The 24,152-nt window shown below is 39.0% G+C and overlaps 7 long non-coding RNA genes across 7 annotated transcripts; 2 read left to right on the forward strand and 5 right to left on the reverse strand.

Moving 5' to 3' along the window:
• Positions 1-169: 169 nt before the first annotated feature.
• Positions 170-1,212, reverse strand: LOC124190399. Its single transcript, XR_006872956.1, has 2 exons — positions 710-1,212; positions 170-623 (listed from the first exon to the last, which is right to left on the reverse strand). It is a non-coding gene; the product is annotated as an uncharacterized LOC124190399 (long non-coding RNA).
• Positions 1,213-5,068: 3,856 nt separating this feature from the next.
• Positions 5,069-5,824, reverse strand: LOC124190407. Its single transcript, XR_006872963.1, has 2 exons — positions 5,539-5,824; positions 5,069-5,474 (listed from the first exon to the last, which is right to left on the reverse strand). It is a non-coding gene; the product is annotated as an uncharacterized LOC124190407 (long non-coding RNA).
• Positions 5,825-6,232: 408 nt separating this feature from the next.
• Positions 6,233-6,941, reverse strand: LOC124190401. Its single transcript, XR_006872958.1, has 2 exons — positions 6,690-6,941; positions 6,233-6,603 (listed from the first exon to the last, which is right to left on the reverse strand). It is a non-coding gene; the product is annotated as an uncharacterized LOC124190401 (long non-coding RNA).
• Positions 6,942-7,296: 355 nt separating this feature from the next.
• Positions 7,297-7,979, forward strand: LOC124190413. The gene is made up of 2 exons (XR_006872969.1): positions 7,297-7,435; positions 7,526-7,979. It is a non-coding gene; the product is annotated as an uncharacterized LOC124190413 (long non-coding RNA).
• Positions 7,980-11,863: 3,884 nt separating this feature from the next.
• Positions 11,864-12,655, reverse strand: LOC124190406. Its single transcript, XR_006872962.1, has 2 exons — positions 12,404-12,655; positions 11,864-12,317 (listed from the first exon to the last, which is right to left on the reverse strand). It is a non-coding gene; the product is annotated as an uncharacterized LOC124190406 (long non-coding RNA).
• A 355-nt stretch (positions 12,656-13,010) lies between these two features.
• On the forward strand, positions 13,011-13,785 carry LOC124190410. Its single transcript, XR_006872966.1, has 2 exons — positions 13,011-13,149; positions 13,240-13,785. It is a non-coding gene; the product is annotated as an uncharacterized LOC124190410 (long non-coding RNA).
• A 3,128-nt stretch (positions 13,786-16,913) lies between these two features.
• Positions 16,914-17,956, reverse strand: LOC124190405. The gene is made up of 2 exons (XR_006872961.1): positions 17,454-17,956; positions 16,914-17,367 (listed from the first exon to the last, which is right to left on the reverse strand). It is a non-coding gene; the product is annotated as an uncharacterized LOC124190405 (long non-coding RNA).
• Positions 17,957-24,152: the final 6,196 nt, after the last annotated feature.

The following is a 24,152-nucleotide window of genomic DNA, read 5'->3' on the forward strand; positions in this document are numbered from 1 at the left end:
TGCTCTTTGCTATGATAAATAGGTAGGGTTATTCTTTTTTGGGGAGGCATCATCGCCGATATTGCGGACTTTTTCGGAATTTGCACATAATGTTTGGGTACTCCAAACGATTTTAAAGTGTCCACAAAAATTTAGAGATCTATGTAAAAAAAGATTACAAAGTCAGAGCTGCTGAGCATTTGTATGATGTGTATTATCAGAGTTGGAAGGTTGAATATATATTCAAGCGGATTATTTGAATACATCCACAATTATACAAATATTGCTCGGGTTAATTGAAACCAGAAGATTTAGATAGGAAAGACTTGGATTTTCTTATTTTTTTCCCCGTTATTCAAATTCTGTAATTGTTTCGGATAATCTTGGTCGGATAACAAATTCGGTCCAGTTCGGTTGCATGTAAAACAAGTGATGAACTACTATTTCGGTTAGGGTTATTATGCACCACAGCTGTCTGGTGCACCGCAGTTAAGAGAAAAGAAAGGTCTGCAACCACAGCCTCCGCCATCGCAACGCCAACGACAACAGTTGCCTTGGGATGAATCGCACTGTCCATTCACGAGCCCACCGAACTCGCTGACAATTGCCAGCAGCACCAAAGACACCATCAAAATCATCAGAAGCTAAAAAGGTGCATATGCAGCAATATAAAACAAATAAACAAACATTGCGATAGAATAACTTTGGATTTGAGATAAATTGTTATTACCGATTTGGCCATTTTTTGCTGTAAGGAAGGCTAGACGAGTTCAACTGTTCAAAAAGTTGTGATAATATTGGCTGATTTTCGAGCCCTTTTTATATTAGATCCTAAACGACCTCCCCACTGGCTCTACAGCAGCATGGCTCCTTCTCCTCCTACTAAGCTAGTATAAAACACGTGCCGTAACTGTGCCAAGCAGCGCTGCAAACGGGTGCGCAAAAACTTGGGCTTTCAGCAGTGTCTTTTGCTGGGTTCTTCCTGTTGCCGAATCCGGGATTTCCCCGCAAAAACTAGTACTCCTGCTGGTATGCCTTGCGGCGAAGAAAGGTCTTTGATCTTCTAATATATAGATGTGTTTCTCCTTCAGAGATTCATGGCAAAAACTGGTTGAAACTGGTAATGAATAAAAGCTATTGGCTGTAACCATGGACACAAATACAATCTGGTCATGCCAATTTTGTGAAAAACCCGGCCCCACTGCGGAGAAAACACTTCTGGAATAACCTGGAAAAAACCTACAAATGGACGCGATACAATCTCCTTATTCCTTTTATCTTATATCTGCATATAGACGCATAAATTATATCAGCCCATAGCTCCAGAACGTGAAATTAACGTGCGCGGAAACGAAAAGAAACTCGTCGTCACTCAATCTCCTTTGCACCGTGTAAAAATGGAATCATTTTCATCCGAATGTTCAAACAAGAAACATCTCAACATCCACTTTTAATTTTTTTCCAATCATTTTATCCTGCCTTATTGTCTGCAATAACATAAAATGTAAGTATTCAGACAATAAAGCTCTAACGATGCAATACAAGTTTTGTTTATTGCAGTTTATTTATATTGAACGATTTTATTGATTGTGAGAAGGTCTCGTCTTTTTTTTTGTCAAACAAAAAAATCCCAGCGTCACCAGCACGCAGCGGGTAAAACCCTTCGGAATGACCTGGGAAAAACCTAGCCGCGACTACTACCTCTTTGGGTCACGACGCATACATTATCAGCCAATTAGCTCCAGAACGTGAAATTCCCGTGCGCGGAAACGAAAAGAAACTATTTTCCATCAGTCGATGACGACCGTGTCCACTGTTGACTGGAAGGTGGGCGACAACGGATTGAGTCGCTGGGACAACAATTGTTATCATCTTATTAACGATTGCGATTATATGATATACACTACTGATGTTGAGCATTGCTCAGAATTTTGCATCGCTAATTCTGCATGCATTTACTTCTCTTATGGAGAAGACAATGGATTATCTGATGGAGATGGAAAATGTTACATGTATTACCATCCCAACGGAATCCCTAATGTCTACTCCCAGCAGGCACTAGAATGGATTTGCGGTTACATTATCGATCGTATCGTAAATGTAACCAATACGCCGATAAGCAGCTGATCCCAGCTGATCTATTTATAGCGCATCATGCAAAACGTCAGCTTTGTAAACGCCAAAAATCACGTTCGGAAAATAAATGGACAAAATAATGTAATATGCAAATGATTCCCTTAACAACAACCGACAACAACAAAAAAAGAAAAGAAATTGGAATAATTTATATCCGTCGGAAAATACATTTTGATTAGAGTTCTGCCATATTAAATATTTTTTTCTTATTCATTGATGACGTAAAAGTGATTCCTCTACATCAAACAGCTGGTGTTTGATGATATTAAGTTATTTCTGAGACAGTAATAAAATTAGAACCAGCAGCAGACAACCGGCCGCACCGGTTGTCGCCACGCAGTTCGTTTATTTACCGCGGGATTAATGCAGTACCTTTTAATATAATACAGCATATAAATAATTAAAGTGATTTGCAGTTATATAATATAGGGTACTATTCTATAAATAATAACGCGATTTGATTGTGATTACAAGATGAAGGTCTCATCGTCTGTTTTTGTCGATTTTTCTCCTCATTTCGGCCGTTACGTGGATTATACTTTGTCCAGCACTTGGATGGAAGGTGACGACGGTTTAAGTCGCTGGAACATGAATTGCCGCCGTTATGTTGGCGATTTTTTTGAAAGCAGGATCGATATACTTTACTCCTCCTTTCTTTCTTTCTTTGTTGTTTGTTTTACGTTCCGGGGGAAAGGTACGTTTATTGTGTGACTATTCTACGGTTTACGTGTTGCAAGTTTTGGGGCGTATTTTTCCATTTATTTAAAAAAACGAAAATGTTAGGAAGGGACAACCAAAAATCATCGCGGAGAAAAAGAATGGCGAGTAATCCGTAAACAATACTTCAACCTGCCATAAAAACCCAAAAAATACGGGTTCGCTAGCAAATTTAAATTTACATACAGATCTCGTAGTAAAAATTCACGGATCCAAAAGCAAAGGGCTACACACTCGACAATGATGGGGACATCCAATGACTAGTGAATAATGAAAAATGTACGTCATACCTGTTGCTGATTGCTGTCGATTCATCAATTCCTGGTGCACACTGTCGCACACTGTGCGCTTGGCAAATTTTTTCAATGAATTAAAGAGAAAAACATGGTAATACAAATCATTTAGATAAATGGAAATCGAGAATTCCATTAATCAACAAAATTGCCAAATCAATAACATGTCTTAACTCATCATGTTTATAAAGGTAAATCTTCCTCGAAATCTCTTTTTGGGAATCGCATAGGAAAAGATGAGGATCGTGATGACTTTTCCTTCGATTGAACTCTGCGATTTTTCTCTCAACAACTTCGCCAGTCCAAAATGATCCTTTTGGGTTGCGTTCTCTCTTTCTTCGTTCATTTTTTCGTATAGCGCGTTCATGTTCAAAAAGTCAGCGGTGACTGACGAATCCATTTGGCCGCAGATGATTTCATCCAATTGTAAAGGTCGACACAGCGGAATCATTGTGTCACCGATACGAAGAACTTAAATACTATGAGGCGACTTTACTCACAATGTCAAAGTAAAGTGTCTAAGACCAACGGGAATAATTAAGGCTAAACAATGTATTGATAACGGACAGATCATACAATAAGGTGAACTAATAATATTAAATAGTGAGACGATAAATAAGTGAGACAATACTACTTGTATGGAGAAAATTTGGTAGCGGGCTGAGCGGTTAGGCTTGTCGAAAAACGGCAAGTTTCGAGGTACAGTTGGAAATGGCACTTAGCTTAAATAACAGGTACTGAGCACAAGGGAAAATATAACTAATACAATACCAAAAGGAGAGTGCGACTGAAACACAATGGTAGTGTGAATGCCGTGGGAGAATGCAGTACAGAATAACATTTACATACAGTTTTTATACTAATTCTGGCTGCACGGTTAGCATAGGCCTAGAGAGGAAGTATAGGGAGCAGACATGTTTAGGCCTAGAGAGGATAGTATAGGGAAACGTGACCAGACACGTTAAGACATGGTCAGAGCGGCGACGGACGAAAAGGGAGTTTTTTATTGAAAAGCGTTGAAGGAAAAAGGAAAATATATTTATATAGTGTCATAAAAGATAAAAGTACGCCTAAAGTTAATATAGCGAAAAGGAAAAGGGGATAGTAAAAAGGGAAAGGGATGGGGCGAGTTGGCGGCAGAGATGGGGCGAGTTGGCGGTAGATGGGGCAAGTTGGTGGCAGAGATGGGGCGAGTTGGCGGAAGATTCAAATGGTAGCAGCCTCCTCTGGTATGAGATGGAGTATAGCGGAAGCGACATCTAGTAGTCGACGTTAGAGATTGTCTTGTAGAAAGGGAAAGTAACAAGGGAAAGGGATGGGGCAAGTTGGCGGCAGAGAAAGGGTAAGTTGGCGGAAGATTCAAATGGTAGCAGCCTCCTCTGGTATGAGATGGAGTATAGCGGAAGCGACATCTAGTAGTCGACGTTAGAGATTGTCTTGTAGAAAGGGAAAGTAACAGAAAAACGGGAGTCGACCCAGCGTTCTGTTACACAATTGACTGAAAGTGGGTCTCTCCTTTGGATACGTTTTCCAGCAATTGCTCATCATTTCCCCGAAGATATTGGGGGCAAGGGCTAGTTTGTCCATCCGATGTCCTTTAAGAATTTCCTTTATGAGAATGTGACCGACGTCCAACCCTAATCTATACAATGACGTTACTAAACTTTATATGTCCAGGATTTTAGGCTATTATATGAAAGGATTGTAGGTATATATATCTCGACCGTCTTGTCCGATTTTCCCGTTGATTTCGTCCGCTCGTGCACCGCGCGGAAGGACGACGACAAACTGGTGCGGTTGGCTGCTGAGGTTCGGATTGTTATCATCTCAGAAATAACTTAATTGACTCTGATAAGAGAAATTTCTTAGATACACTTTTGACACCAGCTGCGTTTTGATATCAGCACGTCACCAATTAATAAGAAAAGAACATTTAATATTGCTGAACTATGGATCAAATGTATTGGCCAGCAATAAATAGTTTTGATGCTGTCAAACATGACAACTAGATGAAAACTATAAAATCCCAATTCCTTTTTTTGTTATTGTTGAGGGAATCAATAGCATAATACATTTTTGTGTCCATATTTTCCGAACATGATTTTTGGCGTTTTCAAAGCCGCGGTTCTATATTTCCTTTGTATAGTTCAACTGCTTATCCGACTAAATTGAGACGACTGGGAATGTAACCACAAGTCCACCCTGCTTCATGCTTGGAAAACAATCCTCTGAAATCGCTAAACATGAAACAGTATCCATTTCCATGAGCGAAATGAGTGCATTGAAAATTGGCGTAGCAAATTCCTCCAGATTTCTCACCGGTACTGGGCATGTAACCGATGTTTTCGCCTGAATAATAACAATTATAACATTTATTTACAGTCATTTTAACTTGTTTTTATATAGGACTTACATTTAATGTTGTAGATTTAAAGACAGAAGATGATTGGCAAGTAGTTTCAAAGTGCTGAGATGTTTCTTGGATGAACATTCGGATGGAAATGATTCCATTTTTATACGGCGCAAGGAGACTGATGGACGAGTTTCTTTTCTTTTCCGCGCACGTGATTTTCACCTTTCGGCTCTAATTGGCTGATAATTTATGCGTCTTGGCACGAAGACGAATGGGGTAGTATAGTCGCGTCTATAGAGTTTTTCCAGGTCATTCCGCAGGGTTTTCACTGCGTGCTGGATGGTGCCGTTGCCGTTGCCGAGGTAATAAAAGGGAAGGTGTTTGGGATCTGACCTGGGACCACAACATTTCGTTGCCTACTATACATTGACAGCACGAGCACATATCACTGAATCAATCAAGAAAAACGTAGGCTATTGCACGTGATATCTATATGGCCTTCTGAATTTAATTAATCGCTCGTTATAGTGTTGAATTTGGATTACATATTCAACTGGCGTTTGCTGCGCCAGTCAACCCAAAATTCATTTTGGAATTTTAATTTTTGAAAACAGGAAAGTTATAGTGCTTAACACTTTCAAAATTTGCAATGTGTTGAGCTATGTTGTTGTTCCTATTTGGGTTCTCCAAACGATATTTAAAGTGTCCACAACAATCTAGATCTGTAAAAATGATTACAAAGTCAGAGCTGCTGTGCATTTGTATGATGTGTATTATCAGAGTTGGAAGGTTGAATATATCCACAATTATACAAATATTGCTCGGGTTAATTGAAACCAGAAGATTTTGATAGGACAGACTTGGATTCGGTCCAGTTCGGTTGCATGAAAAACAAGTGATGAACTACTATTTCGGTTAGGGTGATTCTGCACCACACCTGTCGGGTGCACCGCAGTGAAGAGCAAAGAAAGGTCTGCAGCCACATCCTCCACCATCGCAACGCCAACGACAACAGTTGCCTTGGGATAAATCGCCATTTTCACAGCAGTTACATCCCTCGACGAGTCCACCGAACTCGTTGACAATTGCCAGCAGCACCAAAGACACCATCAAAATCATCAGAAGCTAAAAAGGTGCATATGCAGCAATATAAAACAAATAAACAAACATTGCAATAGAATAACTTTGGATTTGAGATAAATTATTATTACCGATTTGGCCATTTTTTGCTGTAAGGAAGGCTAAACGAGTTCAGCTGTTCAAAAAGTTGTGATAATATTGGCTGATTTTCGAGCCCTTTTTATACTAGATCCAAAACCACCTCCCCACTGGCTCTACAGCAGCATGGCTCCCCCTCTTCCTAGTTAGTCAGTAACAAAAGTGCCGTAAACTGTGCCAAGCAGCGCTGCAAACGGGCGCGCAAAAACTTGGGCTTCAGCAGTGCCTTTCGCTGGGTTCTTCCTGTTGCCGAAGCCTGGATTTCCCCGCAAAAACTAGTAATCCTGCTGATATGCCTTGAGGCAAAGAAAGGTCTTTGATTTTCTAATATAGATGTGTTTCTCCTTAAGAGATTCATGGCAAAAACTGGTTGAAACTGGTAATGAATAAAAGCTAGTTGGCTGTAACCATGGACACAAATACAATCTGGTCATGCCAATTTTGTGAAAAACCCGGCCCCACTGCGGAGAAAACCCTGCTGGAATAACCTGGAAATGGACGCGATACAATCTCCTTATTCTCTTCTCTTATATCTTGAATATTGACGCATAAAATATATCAGCCCATAGCTCCAGAACGTGAAATTCACGTGCGCGGAAACGAAAAGAAATATCGTTGTCACTTCAATCTACTTTGCATGCACCGTGTAAAAATGGAATCATTTCCATCCGAATGTTCAACCAATAAGAAACATCTCAACACTTTTAATTATTTGTGAATCTTGTCTGCAACATAAAAGGTAAGTAATCAGACAATAAAAGCTCTAACGATGCAATAAAAGTTTCGTTTATTTATATTTAACGATTTAATTGATTGTGATTATTAACAGGATGAAGGTCTTGTCTCTTGTTTTGTCGATTTTCCTCCTCATTTCGGCCATGGCGATGACGACCGTGTCCGCTCGTCACTGGAAGGTGGGCGACAACGGAATAAGTCGCAGGGACAACAATTGCCGTTATGTTGGCGATTACATCGGACTCCACAAACCCAGTATCAGCGAGCAATGTGGAGGATTCTGCCTCAACAACTCTGAATGCACTCACTTCACTTATGGAGAAGATGGCTGATGTTTCATGTATAACGCTCCCAACGGAAAGGATACTGGCCATGACTGGGCACCAAAATGGACTTGTGGTTACATTCACCCTCGTATCAATTGGTGACGATAAGCAGCTCAACTATACAACGCATGTGTGGAACCGCTGTTTTGAAAACGACGAAAATCATGCTCGGACAAAACTGGACACGACGATGTATTCTGTAATTGATTCCCTCAACAACAAATTAAAAAGGAATTGGAATAATATAGTTGACATGTTTGACATCATCAAAACTATTCATTGCTGGCCAATACATTTTGATTAGAGTTAAGAAATCTTAAATATTCTTTTCTTATTCATTGGTGACGTAAGCGTGCTGACTCCCCTATATATGGTGCCAAAAATGAACCTAAGAAATTTCTCTTATCAGAGTCAATTCCACTGTTAAAAAAGTTTCCCGATTTCTGGTAGCCATAGCCCCCAGAAACTGTTTTTACAGGATATGTGGTTATAGCCCCCTAAAATCGGGTAGCTTTTTCACAACACTTTTTTTGGGGTTAAAATATAACATCAATTTGTAGATCGACTTTTATAAATAAAAGTTGGCCAGACTAGGATTCAAACCTTAGTCCTCTCGCGTCGCAGCTCGAGTCTCTAACCACTATACCAATCGTATCTAATATTCGCAAGTAATTCATTATAGACATTTCGGAACTTATTTTGTACTTAACATTTTTGTATACGTTTTCAAAAAATTTTTTATACGTTTTCCATGAAATCAGTTATTGGAAAATTTTAATAGATATTATAAGGGAAAGCGAGGGAAAGATTTTTACGACAATTGATTTGTATTGCGAATTTGTTTCAGAATATGACTATATGATTTCTGGGGGGAAATCATAGCCATAAGAAACCTATATATATATCATTTAAAAAAAAAAGATTTCGTTTGCTGACTGATGGATGTATATAGGACTCTCACTCGAATAAACTCGACTCTAAGATCGCAGTTTGAATTTAATTTTGAAATCTGCTATAATTCGAGTTGAACGAAATATTTGGAAAGTCATCCAAAAGCATTCGAATTGAATTCAATCTTATTAATTAAACGCCAGTCCAGGCAGCCCTATATACAGGTGGATGATTCTAGTTTTGTAAGTTAGACGGTTCAGTTTTTTTTGTAAGGTTACAAGTTTTGTGGGGGGGTAAGTGAGCAACTAGTAAGAGAAGATGGTTACAACCTTTTAAGTGATGATAAAACTAAAAAACCGCAAATTTAGATATTCATAGACTCCACTTGTTGGCAGGTTACCCATTTTTTGGTACGTCAGACCCCCGAAAAAATGTAGCCGTTTTTCGCGGTTTTTTTAAGTGATAGGGATTTGGTGGGATATTAAGTTTCTGCCAAAGTTTTACTGTTTTAAGAGTGCAAGTGATGGAAAGAGGTGGATAATTTATACTTTTGGGGGGTTAAACCCGGTTAAACCGACAGAAAGGAAATGGATACCAATTTTAGGGGTTAGTTACCTCTTTTTTGCAAGGCGAACCCCCAGAAATCGGGAACCATTTTTAACAGTGTCAGTTATTTCTCAGATATAATAACAATCCGAACCAGTAGCATCAGCAAACAACGCCGCGCCGATTGTCGCCGTCCTTCCGGTGCACGAGCGCGCACGAGCGGACGAAATCAACAGGAAAATCGGACAAGACGGACGAGTTGAACACCTGCATCCGGTTAATATGTGGAGGACTTTGCATCAAAACCCTGAATTTTAGTATTCTTGAATATATTCAACCGTATATTCAACAAATAAACTGCAATCATTAATCAAAATCCTCAGAGTGGATGCTTAATTATCGTGAAATTATTGCTAGGGTTTTGGGCAGTCTTGCAACGAGCGGCTCAAAGTTTGTGCGGCGCACCTCCCAAGCTCAAACTTTTGAGCGGCGCACAGCTCAACTAAGTTTGAGCTTGGGAGGTGCGCCGCACAAAAAAGTTTGAGCTGTGAACGCTCAACATCCGCTCAAACGATATCAGCCAATCAGCGCGACCATGCCTCTGATTGCCTCTCCCCCTCTCTCACCGTGCTGCCTTCAACCCTCTTTTGCCCTAAGGGTCTAATGGGGGAACACGAAAAGGGGGATTTGGATGAAGGTCACTTCTTCCACCAAAAATGGAGGGGGGTGCGTTATAAAGTGGGGGGGGGGGAGTTTATTTCAACTATGAAGAGAGATTACTTGGGGAAATAATAATTTTAAAAATAAATTAAAAAGACTATGAGAATCAGCGTAAAAAACTGATTTGAATCATATTGATTTCCACCTGATCTCTTATTATATACAAAGACACTATTCTGTCATTTCACCAAGAGGTGTAATTTTTACCGCTAGATGTCATGGCGAAATGAGCGGTTCAATGAGCGTAAAACCTTGTGCGCCGCACCTCCCAAACTAGTTTGAGGGGTGCGGGCGCACAGCTTAAACTAGTTTGGGAGGTGCGGCGCACAGCTCAAAAAGTTTGAGCGAACGGCAAGACTGGTTTTGGGTTGACAACAAATTTTGTAGTATAGCTACCAATAAACATTCTGTCAAATGCACAAACAATGGGATGAATGCGGTTAACGATTTCCGTGTGTTGATAATTTGATATATTTTAAAGACGACTGTGGTTATTTCAAATTGCTATATCGTTAAATAGGAACGGACATCGATGGTATTAGCAAACAGATATCATTCAAAAAATAATTTTCCCTGATTTAACCATGATAACCAGCAACTTAATTTTTAAATGTAAAGATTACACTTATTTGAATAGATACTTTAAATACGCGCTCTAAATTGAACCTTCCTCAAACGAGAAACACATTAAACAACGTAATACAAGTTAATAATAAATGAAGAAGTACTTATCCGTGATTCACACTGCGAAGGCGAATGAAGACTTGCAGACAATTTGGCGAACTCCTTTAATGGGAATGTTGTGCTAAATCACAGACGTTGCACAATGAATTTTGATTAATTCACATTCCATTCTTGAAACAGTTCCGTCATAATACGTACGTTACATTCAATTTCACACGGTCACAGCTGTAATCACTGAAATCGAAAGAAACTACTTCTGGAACACGCCCGTCTTGAGTAGAAACTTGAAAGTGACTAAGTGAAAATTTTTAATGGACGGACTAAAATTCTTTGTCGTAACTATCTTACCTTTCTTTGTTTCTTTTTTTTTACGTTCATGGAAATTACGCCTATTGTGTGACTATACTACGGTTTTACGTGTTACAAGTTTTGGGTGTATTTTTCCATTTCTTTATTTTAAAAAAATCGAAAACTTTAGGAAGGGAGAACCAAAAATCATTATGGAAAAAAATGATGGCGGGTAATCCGTAAAACATACTGCAACCTGCGATACAAATTACAAACCCGAAAAATTGAGTAGCAAATTCAAATTTAGCTGTTCTCATAGTAAAAAATTCACGTATCTAAAAAGCAGCTGGCATGTCTTGACTCATCGGGTTCATAAAGGTAAATCTTCCTCCAAATCTCTTTTTGAGAATCGCATAGGAAAAGATGAGGGTCGTGTTGACTTTTCCTTCGGTTGGGTTCTCGATTTTTCTCTCAACAACTCTCAACAATCCGTTGGAGTTGCGAGTTGCGTTCCCTTTTTTATACATAAATTGTATCAATGCACGAGCACATATCACTGATTCAATAAAAAAAAACGTAGGCTATTGCACCTGATATCTATATGACCTTCTGAATTTAATTAATCGCTCGTTATCGTGTTGAATTTGGATTACATATTCAACTGGCGTTTGCTGCGCCAATCAACCCAAATTCATTTTGGAATTTTAATTTTTGAAGACAGGAAAGTTATAACTAGCGCTTTACAACTTAACAACACTTGAAAAAAATTGCCATGTGTTGAGCTATATGTTTTTTTGTACACGGCAAATGCTCTTTGCTATGATAAATAGGTAGGGTTATTCTTTTTTGGGGAGGCATCATCGCCGATATTGCGGACTTTTTCGGAATTTGCACATAATGTTTGGGTACTCCAAACGATTTTAAAGTGTCCACAAAAATTTAGAGATCTATGTAAAAAAAGATTACAAAGTCAGAGCTGCTGAGCATTTGTATGATGTGTATTATCAGAGTTGGAAGGTTGAATATATATTCAAGCGGATTATTTGAATACATCCACAATTATACAAATATTGCTCGGGTTAATTGAAACCAGAAGATTTAGATAGGAAAGACTTGGATTTTCTTATTTTTTTCCCCGTTATTCAAATTCTGTAATTGTTTCGGATAATCTTGGTCGGATAACAAATTCGGTCCAGTTCGGTTGCATGTAAAACAAGTGATGAACTACTATTTCGGTTAGGGTTATTATGCACCACAGCTGTCTGGTGCACCGCAGTTAAGAGAAAAGAAAGGTCTGCAACCACAGCCTCCGCCATCGCAACGCCAACGACAACAGTTGCCTTGGGATGAATCGCACTGTCCATTCACGAGCCCACCGAACTCGCTGACAATTGCCAGCAGCACCAAAGACACCATCAAAATCATCAGAAGCTAAAAAGGTGCATATGCAGCAATATAAAACAAATAAACAAACATTGCAATAGAATAACTTTGGATTTGAGATAAATTATTATTACCGATTTGGCCATTTTTTGCTGTAAGGAAGGCTAAACGAGTTCAGCTGTTCAAAAAGTTGTGATAACATTGGCTGATTTTCGAGCCCTTTTTATACTAGATCCAAAACCACCTCCCCACTGGCTCTACAGCAGCATGGCTCCCCCTCTTCCTAGTTAGTCAGTAACAAAAGTGCCGTAAACTGTGCCAAGCAGCGCTGCAAACGGGCGCGCAAAAACTTGGGCTTCAGCAGTGCCTTTCGCTGGGTTCTTCCTGTTGCCGAAGCCTGGATTTCCCCGCAAAAACTAGTAATCCTGCTGATATGCCTTGAGGCAAAGAAAGGTCTTTGATTTTCTAATATAGATGTGTTTCTCCTTAAGAGATTCATGGCAAAAACTGGTTGAAACTGGTAATGAATAAAAGCTAGTTGGCTGTAACCATGGACACAAATACAATCTGGTCATGCCAATTTTGTGAAAAACCCGGCCCCACTGCGGAGAAAACCCTGCTGGAATAACCTGGAAATGGACGCGATACAATCTCCTTATTCTCTTCTCTTATATCTTGAATATTGACGCATAAAATATATCAGCCCATAGCTCCAGAACGTGAAATTCACGTGCGCGGAAACGAAAAGAAATATCGTTGTCACTTCAATCTACTTTGCATGCACCGTGTAAAAATGGAATCATTTCCATCCGAATGTTCAACCAATAAGAAACATCTCAACACTTTTAATTATTTGTGAATCTTGTCTGCAACATAAAAGGTAAGTAATCAGACAATAAAAGCTCTAACGATGCAATAAAAGTTTCGTTTATTTATATTTAACGATTTAATTGATTGTGATTATTAACAGGATGAAGGTCTTGTCTCTTGTTTTGTCGATTTTCCTCCTCATTTCGGCCATGGCGATGACGACCGTGTCCGCTCGTCACTGGAAGGTGGGCGACAACGGAATAAGTCGCAGGGACAACAATTGCCGTTATGTTGGCGATTACATCGGACTCCACAAACCCAGTATCAGCGAGCAATGTGGAGGATTCTGCCTCAACAACTCTGAATGCACTCACTTCACTTATGGAGAAGATGGCTGATGTTTCATGTATAACGCTCCCAACGGAAAGGATACTGGCCATGACTGGGCACCAAAATGGACTTGTGGTTACATTCACCATCGTATCGATTGGTGACGATAAGCAGCTCAACTATACAACGCATGTGTGGAACCGCTGTTTTGAAAACGACGAAAATCATGCTCGGACAAAACTGGACACGACGATGTATTCTGTAATTGATTCCCTCAACAACAAATTAAAAAGGAATTGGAATAATATAGTTGACATGTTTGACATCATCAAAACTATTCATTGCTGGCCAATACATTTTGATTAGAGTTCAGAAATCTTAAATATTCTTTTCTTATTCATTGGTGACGTAAGCGTGCTGACTCCCCTATATATGGTGCCAAAAATGAACCTAAGAAATTTCTCTTATCAGAGTCAATTCCACTGTTAAAAAAGTTTCCCGATTTCTGGTAGCCATAGCCCCCAGAAACTGTTTTTACAGGATATGTGGTTATAGCCCCCTAAAATCGGGTAGCTTTTTCACAACACTTTTTTGGGGGTTAAAATATAACATCGATTTGTAGATCGACTTTTATAAATAAAAGTTGGCCAGACTAGGATTCAAACCTTAGTCCTCTCGCGTCGTAGATCGAGTCTCTAACCACTATACCAATCGTATCTAATATTCGCAAGTAATTCATTATAGACATTTCGGAACTTATTTTGTACTTAACATTTTTGTATACGTTTTCAAAAAATTTGTTATACGTTTTCCATGAAATCAGTTATTGGAAAATTTTAATAGATATTATAAGGGAAAGCGAGGGAAAGATTTTTACGACAATTGATTTGTATTGCGAATTTGTTTCAGAATATGACTATATGATTTCTGGGGGGAAATCATAGCCATAAGAAACCTATATAAATATCATTAAAAAAAAAAGATTTCGTTTGCTGACTGATGGATGTATATAGGACTCTCACTCGAATAAACTCGACTCTAAAATCGCAGTTTGAATTTAATTTTGAAATCTGCTATAATTCGAGTTGAACGAAATATTTGGAAAGTCATCCAAAAGCATTCGAATTGAATTCAATCTTATTAATTAAACGCCAGTCCAGGCAGCCCTATATACAGGTGGATGATTCTAGTTTTGTAAGTTAGACGGTTCAGTTTTTTTTGTAAGGTTACAAGTTTTGTGGGGGGGGGGGGGGGGTAAGTGAGCAACTAGTAAGAGAAGATGGTTACAACCTTTTAAGTGATGATAAAACTATAAAACCGCAAATTTAGATATTCATAGACTCCACTTGTTGGCAGGTTACCCATTTTTTGGTACGTCAGACCCCCGAAAAAATGTAGCCGTTTTTCGCGGTTTTTTTAAGTGATAGGGATTTGGTGGGATATTAAGTTTCTGCCAAAGTTTTACTGTTTTAAGAGTGCAAGTGATGGAAAGAGGTGGATAATTTATACTTTTGGGGGGTTAAACCCGGTTAAACCGACAGAAAGGAAATGGATACCAATTTTAGGGGTTAGTTACCTCTTTTTTGCAAGGCGAACCCCCAGAAATCGGGAACCATTTTTAACAGTGTCAGTTATTTCTCAGATATAATAACAATCCGAACCAGCAGCATCAGCAAACAACGCCGCGCCGATTGTCGCCGTCCTTCCGGTGCACGAGCGCGCACGAGCGGACGAAATCAACAGGAAAATCGGACAAGACGGACGAGTTGAACACCTGCATCCGGTTAATATGTGGAGGACTTTGCATCAAAACCCTGAATTTTAGTATTCTTGAATATATTCAACCGTATATTCAACAAATAAACTGCAATCATTAATCAAAATCCTCAGAGTGGATGCTTAATTATCGTGAAATTATTGCTAGGGTTTTGGGTTGACAACAAATTTTGTAGTATAGCTACCAATAAACATTCTGTCAAATGCACAAACAATGGGATGAATGCGGTTAACGATTTCCGTGTGTTGATAATTTGATATATTTTAAAGACGACTGTGGTTATTTCAAATTGCTATATCGTTAAATAGGAACGGACATCGATGGTATTAGCAAACAGATATCATTCAAAAAATAATTTTCCCTGATTTAACCATGATAACCAGCAACTTAATTTTTAAATGTAAAGATTACACTTATTTGAATAGATACTTTAAATACGCGCTCTAAATTGAACCTTCCTCAAACGAGAAACACATTAAACAACGTAATACAAGTTAATAATAAATGAAGAAGTACTTATCCGTGATTCACACTGCGAAGGCGAATGAAGACTTGCAGACAATTTGGCGAACTCCTTTAATGGGAATGTTGTGCTAAATCACAGACGTTGCACAATGAATTTTGATTAATTCACATTCCATTCTTGAAACACTTCCGTCATAATACGTACGTTACATTCAATTTCACACGGTCACAGCTGTAATCACTGAAATCGAAAGAAACGACTTCTGGAACACGCCCGTCTTGAGTAGAAACTTGAAAGTGACTAAGTGAAAATTTTTAATGGACGGACTAAAATTCTTTGTCGTAACTATCTTACCTTTCTTTGTTTCTTTTTTTTTACGTTCATGGAAATTACGCCTATTGTGTGACTATACTACGGTTTTACGTGTTACAAGTTTTGGGTGTATTTTTCCATTTCTTTATTTTAAAAAAATCGAAAACTTTAGGAAGGGAGAACCAAAAATCATTATGGAAAAAAATGATGGCGGGTAATCCGTAAAACATACTGCAACCTGCGATACAAATTACAAACCCGAAAAATTGAGTAGCAAATTCAAATTTAGCTGTTCTCATAGTAAAAAATTCACGTATCTAAAAAGCAGCTGGCATGTCTTGACTCATCGGGTTCATAAAGGTAAATCTTCCTCCAAATCTCTTTTTGAGAATCGCATAGGAAAAGATGAGGGTCGTGTTGACTTTTCCTTCGGTTGGGTTCTCGATTTTTCTCTCAACAATCCGTTGGAGTTGCGAGTTGCGTTCCCTCTTTTATACATAAATTGTATCAATGCACGAGCACATATCACTGATTCAATAAAAAAAAACGTAGGCTATTGCACCTGATATCTATATGACCTTCTGAATTTAATTAATCGCTCGTTATCGTGTTGAATTTGGATTACATATTCAACTGGCGTTTGCTGCGCCAATCAACCCAAATTCATTTTGGAATTTTAATTTTTGAAGACAGGAAAGTTATAACTAGCGCTTTACAACTTAACAACACTTGAAAAAAATTGCCATGTGTTGAGCTATATGTTTTTTTGTACACGGCAAATGCTCTTTGCTATGATAAATAGGTAGGGTTATTCTTTTTTGGGGAGGCATCATCGCCGATATTGCGGACTTTTTCGGAATTTGCACATAATGTTTGGGTACTCCAAACGATTTTAAAGTGTCCACAAAAATTTAGAGATCTATGTAAAAGAAGATTACAAAGTCAGAGCTGCTGAGCATTTGTATGATGTGTATTATCAGAGTTGGAAGGTTGAATATATATTCAAGCGGATTATTTGAATACATCCACAATTATACAAATATTGCTCGGGTTAATTGAAACCAGAAGATTTAGATAGGAAAGACTTGGATTTTCTTATTTTTTTCCCCGTTATTCAAATTCTGTAATTGTTTCGGATAATCTTGGTCGGATAACAAATTCGGTCCAGTTCGGTTGCATGTAAAACAAGTGATGAACTACTATTTCGGTTAGGGTTATTATGCACCACAGCTGTCTGGTGCACCGCAGTTAAGAGAAAAGAAAGGTCTGCAACCACAGCCTCCGCCATCGCAACGCCAACGACAACAGTTGCCTTGGGATGAATCGCACTGTCCATTCACGAGCCCACCGAACTCGCTGACAATTGCCAGCAGCACCAAAGACACCATCAAAATCATCAGAAGCTAAAAAGGTGCATATGCAGCAATATAAAACAAATAAACAAACATTGCGATAGAATAACTTTGGATTTGAGATAAATTGTTATTACCGATTTGGCCATTTTTTGCTGTAAGGAAGGCTAGACGAGTTCAACTGTTCAAAAAGTTGTGATAATATTGGCTGATTTTCGAGCCCTTTTTATATTAGATCCTAAACGACCTCCCCACTGGCTCTACAGCAGCATGGCTCCTTCTCCTCCTACTAAGCTAGTATAAAACACGTGCCGTAACTGTGCCAAGCAGCGCTGCAAACGGGTGCGCAAAAACTTGGGCTTTCAGCAGTGTCTTTTGCTGGGTTCTTCCTGTTGCCGAATCCGGGATTTCCCCGCAAAAACTAGTACTCCTGCTGGTATGCCTTGCGGCGAAGAAAGGTCTTTGATCTTCTAATATATAGATGTGTTTCTCCTTCAGAGATTCATGGCAAAAACTGGTTGAAACTGGTAATGAATAAAAGCTATTGGCTGTAACCATGGACACAAATACAATCTGGTCATGCCAATTTTGTGAAAAACCCGGCCCCACTGCGGAGAAAACACTTCTGGAATAACCTGGAAAAAACCTACAAATGGACGCGATACAATCTCCTTATTCCTTTTCTCTTATATCTGCATATAGACGCATAAATTATATCAGCCCATAGCTCCAGAACGTGAAATTCACGTGCGCGGAAACGAAAAGAAACTCGTCGTCACTCAATCTCCTTTGCACCGTGTAAAAATGGAATCATTTTCATCCGAATGTTCAAACAAGAAACATCTCAACATCCACTTTTAATTTTTTTCCAATCATTTTATCCTGCCTTATTGTCTGCAATAACATAAAATGTAAGTATTCAGACAATAAAGCTCTAACGATGCAATACAAGTTTTGTTTATTGCAGTTTATTTATATTGAACGATTTTATTGATTGTGAGAAGGTCTCGTCTTTTGTTTTGTCAAACAAAAAAATCCCAGCGTCACCAGCACGCAGCGGGTAAAACCCTTCGGAATGACCTGGGAAAAACCTAGCCGCGACTACTACCTCTTTGGGTCACGACGCATACATTATCAGCCAATTAGCTCCAGAACGTGAAATTCCCGTGCACGGAAACGAAAAGAAACTATCGTCCATCAGTCGATGACGACCGTGTCCACTGTTGACTGGAAGGTGGGCGACAACGGATTGAGTCGCTGGGACAACAATTGTTATCATCTTATTAACGATTACGATTTTATGATATACACTACTGATGTTGAGCATTGCTCAGAATTTTGCATCGCTAATTCTGCATGCATTTACTTCTCTTATGGAGAAGACAATGGATTATCTGATGGAGATGGAAAATGTTACATGTATTACCATCCCAACGGAATCCCTAATGTCTACTCCCAGCAGGCACTAGAATGGATTTGCGGTTACATTATCGATCGTATCGTAAATGTAACCAATACGCCGATAAGCAGCTGATCCCAGCTGATCTATTTATAGCGCATCATGCAAAACGTCAGCTTTGTAAACGCCAAAAATCACGTTCGGAAAATAAATGGACAAAATAATGTAATATGCAAATGATTCCCTTAACAACAACCGACAACAACAAAAAAAGAAAAGAAATTGGAATAATTTATATCCGTCGGAAAATACATTTTGATTAGAGTTCTGCCATCTTAAATATTTTTTTCTTATTCATTGATGACGTAAAAGTGATTCCTCTACATCAAACAGCTGGTGTCAAAAGTTGGTCATACCAGAGTACGCTTTCAACGCTTTCAATTCAGATATTATGGCCATCATGCAAGACTTTATAGGAGTAAGTAGAAGGCAGATGAGAAATTGGGTTAAATCAATTCATTCCTTGTTCATTTTGACGATTCATTTGGGGGCAGTGCCATGGTCGACGATTGCACAAGAAAATCAAATCCATAATGAGCATAGTTATGACTGGCCTTTGGATACGCGGAGAGTACCAACGACTGGACGACATGGCCATCGAGTACCAAGTGAATGAGAAAAACGTCATGGAAGAGATGCGCAACATCATAAAAACTCAAACGCCCTGCGATCAAAAAGATGTTGCAGATTCTCTAATGCCTAGAGGACAAATACGACACTAAAATATGGATTTTTGTTGTCTTACCAATTATATCTGAAGATTGACTGCCAAACGTGGAAATTGGACTGGAATCACTTCCGCAAAATGGCATTGTGTCCTCGTGAAAGGTGCAACCACTTTGGCCGTTTCTGTAAACCGAAGCGATTTGACAAAATTATCACGATCAGTCAACACTTTTTTGGTAAAATTCAACATTCCCATCCGCACTTTCCCCAACTTGCTATTTGAGATTTCCAAATATTACGTCAACGTCAAAGAAATCCATGAACATCACAACCGAATCTTGTTGCCACTAGGAGTCCAGAGTCGAGCGGACATAGAAACTTTAGTCATCAAAGTCGATCCAGCGAAATTTATTGTTGTCGCTTCCGGTGGAACGGAATACACGCAATTTTCTGATGATTTAAATTGCTGCCACTTGGTGATGGTCGTACCTGTAAACCAACAGCGAAGTCTTCGATTCCAGCGACTAGTGATAAGTTAATGTGCGATTACAAACTTGGCAAGGATTCTGGCCTTCTTCGCAACGAGTTCAGTCAGGCTTATCTCTCAATCCTTGGCGATACGAGGCAAGAAGGTTTACCCATAATTTTGTATGTCAAATGGAGAAACAACTCTGGACAGAGATGGCGATTCGTTGACAACCAACTGATGAACGGCCACGGGAAATGTTTGACGTCATGGACTAGAGGATCTTCTTTACTCTACCAGTATGACTGTCGTCGAGATTGGGTTGGGCAGATCTGGCACCGCAATGGCCTGCAAATCGTCAACTGATTTAATATGTGCTTAGACTATTATGGTGTAACATCTGGCGGAACTATGGCAGTTGTTCAGAGTTATTGCGATTCGACTTCTTCGTTTCTCTGGGCTGATTGGGATACGTCCTGCGAGGACGCAATAGTTCCTCCTTCCGTCAACGGAAGCCGATCTTTACGTAACGAGTTCTCTAGGCGATATCTGAGCGTTAACAGCGACGAGGAATACGTTTTTGAAAAACCGTGGAACAATTCGCCGGGAAAGAGCTGGACATTCGTCGACGGAGCGCTTATCAATTGTTTTGGAAAATGCTTGGCTGGAATAGGTTGGTACGTCCAACAGGTCGATTGTGATGGTGACAAAACAAATAATAAACGTTGGATCTATAACGACAAACGACAAATCATTAGTGCTGAAGGATACTGCTTGGCCGCTGGCAATAAGGAAGGTTATGTGTTGTACACCTATTGTAAAGATTCCTCAGAATATCGGTGGTGGTATTATTGAAATAAAATCAAGATAAGAAACTATACTTCATTACCAATTGACTTGAAATTTCTGACACCTTGAAATAAACACATTAGCTGAGAAATCGTTACGAAGACAGATTGATTGACAACGAATATTGAACAATCGCGAAATTTAAAACTGCATTTGAAAACAAATCTAGCTTCGATCAGTGTAATAATTTTATACCACAGTGTCGTGAAAAATTGAATTCCAAGAACTTTCTGTCCCTATTTTGTTACAATTTATTTAACCGTTGAATGTCTGAGAGTTTTAGCGCGTGACGGACGAAGAGGTTATCACTGAAACTCAATCGCTTCAGTGTGACCTGTGGGAAAATACGCGCGACTGTCGGCCGATCCCAATCGAATTGTACATGATAATCAATCTAGTCTGCATAAATAGTCTAGAAGCAAGCTCAATAGTGAAGTTATGAAAAAACAAGTCCTTCAAATTCGATTCCTTTTACAAACGAGGAAGAACAAGTTGAAAAAATTTGAGTTCTCTGGGTCGGCTATTACTGATCTGCATGTGGAATATGTCCAGACGTGGAGTGTTTACATGTGTATCACTCATAGTTTTACAAGTATGGATAACCGTTGTGGCTTTAACCTCAACATCGTTGGTGACAAATCCAAACAGTGCATCCTCGACGGAAGCGAATACTGCGAGAAGCAAACGGTTGGTCGTGGAAACTGCAACAGTAATTAAAGGAATGGAAATTGCGATAAAATTAAATGAAATGATAACTTCATGAAATCCTTTAATAGAAACGAAACCAATAAAGAGCACAGGGAGATAATAGCTCATTTCCAGCGGATTGAAAACGAAATTAGAAGAACAAAAAGAGGAACTGCAATCCATCAATCGAGAAATTCAAACGCTGGGATTATCTGTCGGCTACTCTCAACACGAAGAGAAAATCAAAAACTGTTTGTTGGCTTTGCATCAATACCTGGAACATCCGGACGAGCACAACCAAAATATTTTCACGGACGAAGCAGCCCAGTTATCGCAGAGTCTCACTGCCATAGTCGGGGGACTTCTAGGCAAAAATGTTTTCAACCCGGATATTATGGCCGTCTTGCGAGAAGCTATCGGAGTAAGTATTTAGCAAAATAACACGATATAAAATTTACTAATCCCTGAGGTATATTTATATACGAAGGTCCTTAACAATATATGGTGTGGGGTATAGGGGGTAGGGTAGTAGTAGCTAGTAGTGAAATTCAGAGGGTTTAATGTTCATTTTGTAATCCTTTATACGTTTCTTCCCTAAATGACCAATCGTCACCAAATTTTGTACATAATTCTGTCAAAATTTGAATACCTTGCGAAACGGGGTTTTCATTTGTTTCTATTACTGTTTTAGAAATTTAATTTGCGTATTTGTTACCTAGCTGGTTGCCGAATCCTAGTTAGTGAATTCGCTTTTTTTGCGTAACCTTCCAAATGTCAGTGCATGCTCAGCGGTGTAAACAAAAAGAAAAAAAAAAGTTTGGATCTTCCCTAGCAAGACAAGTTTTCTGCTATGGGAGTGGAGAGTATTAATTATTTGATTTGGTTTTTATGTTCGATTTAGATTTTGTTTTTATTCTTCTTTTTACTTTGTATTTTCCCACTCTTATTTTTTTACCCTTTTTGTTTTATTATTACCTTTTTCTGTTTACTATTTTTTATCTTGATTTTAATAAATTTGGTTGTCCAAGTAAAATTTCTATGCCTCCTTTTTTAACAGTTAGTCATCAACCAAGAAGTTGAGGAACATTTTAAAAATGTTAGATTATATTTATTTTGAAGCTCTGTGTCATCTCTCCCTTCTTCCTCTGTCCTCTCATCGGTCATCAAGATCTTCTTGCGGTCGTGAAGAGTTACCACCGGTCTTCCACTTCCATTTACCTCCGGAAGCTTATTAAGAGGAATTTTTCAAAAATTACTAACTTAGTTTTCCTTTCCGACTTGATCGAGATTCGAACCGCGATCCATGCGAATGGCAGCCTGGGTTGATGACCATTAGACCATCATTGTTATATTATAGGAAGGGAAAAAATGGGTATGATGGTAGGTCGCTATCTATTGGCCAAGACTCATGTAATGCAACATGTGACCGCATGATATAATGATAAATTACGTTTTTCGTATAGCGCGTTCAGGTTCAAATAATCAGCGGTGACTGACGACTCCATTTAACCGCAGATAATCTCCTCCAATTGACTTATCTGCTGCTGGTTTTGATTTTGTTAGTGTCTCGGGTTAACTTTTGACTGAAATAGGGGAATAACTTTTACGACATTAATTAATAAGAAAAAAGAATTTAAGATTTCTGAACTCTAATCAAAATGTATTAGACATGCCAATAGATATTTACATGATGCCGAACATGGGAATTTCACCTTTTGGAGCTCATTGGTCGATAACTTATGCGTCGTGACACGAATAGGAAAAAGGAGATAGTAGGCGTGTCTAGGTTTTTTCCAGGTCATTCAGCAGGGTTTGCCCCGCTGTGTGCTGGATGGTGCCAGGATTTTCACCAAAATTTGCATAACCAGGTTGTTATGTCCATTTACGTAAATAAAATTACGATCCACATTTCGTTCATCCAACACTATCGGATGAATTCACTAGTTAACCGTTTAATATTAGCCTCATTGAGCAGCAACAAGAAAAAGAGAGAGGAGCACGATGACCGCGGATTTTTCCCGACGGTCCTTCGTGGCTTTTCCTTCGACTAATCCATTTTATGTATTTTATCATCTTGAAACACTTTATAACAGGCCTTTGTTCTTCTTTGAATTTCTAGGAAGCCAGACCGGCTCCCACCAGCGCCTTAAGCAGCAAGCGTCCATCTGTACAAGTAATTCATCATTAAACCGTTGTCCCCCTTCCATGGGAATAAGCAGATTCGAGCGGACACTCTTGTCATCGACGAAACTTATTTTTGACTGAATTGCTTTCGTCAATTATTGCACATGATTTAATTTGATTACCAACAGCCGTCCTGACAGTTACAGCACCGGGCGTTGCACTTTCCCTTACCGCAACACGGTGTTCCCTGCTATCCATTTTCGCACTATGCCCTTTAAACGTTCATGCAACCACAACAACAACAAGAAATTTGTTTAAAGTGGGTTATAAAAATCTATGAAATTATGAACCTATATTACTTCCGCCCACCAATATTTTGGTTGGGGATTCCGGCAAACAACATGAAGCGTCAACTTCTTGGCTGAGAAAGGTCAAAGCTATTACGCAACTCATTAGCAACAGCGACTGAGGGAAAGACTGAATCGCAGTTTTTTTTAAATAATATACTGTCAAAATTCCAGCAGAATAAATTAAACATCAAATAATAAAAGAAGGACGTTGATAATTTACCTTTCGACAGCTGGC

This window comes from Daphnia pulex, chromosome 3 (assembly GCF_021134715.1).
Source record: "Daphnia pulex isolate KAP4 chromosome 3, ASM2113471v1".
Classification (NCBI taxonomy): domain Eukaryota; kingdom Metazoa; phylum Arthropoda; class Branchiopoda; order Diplostraca; family Daphniidae; genus Daphnia; species Daphnia pulex.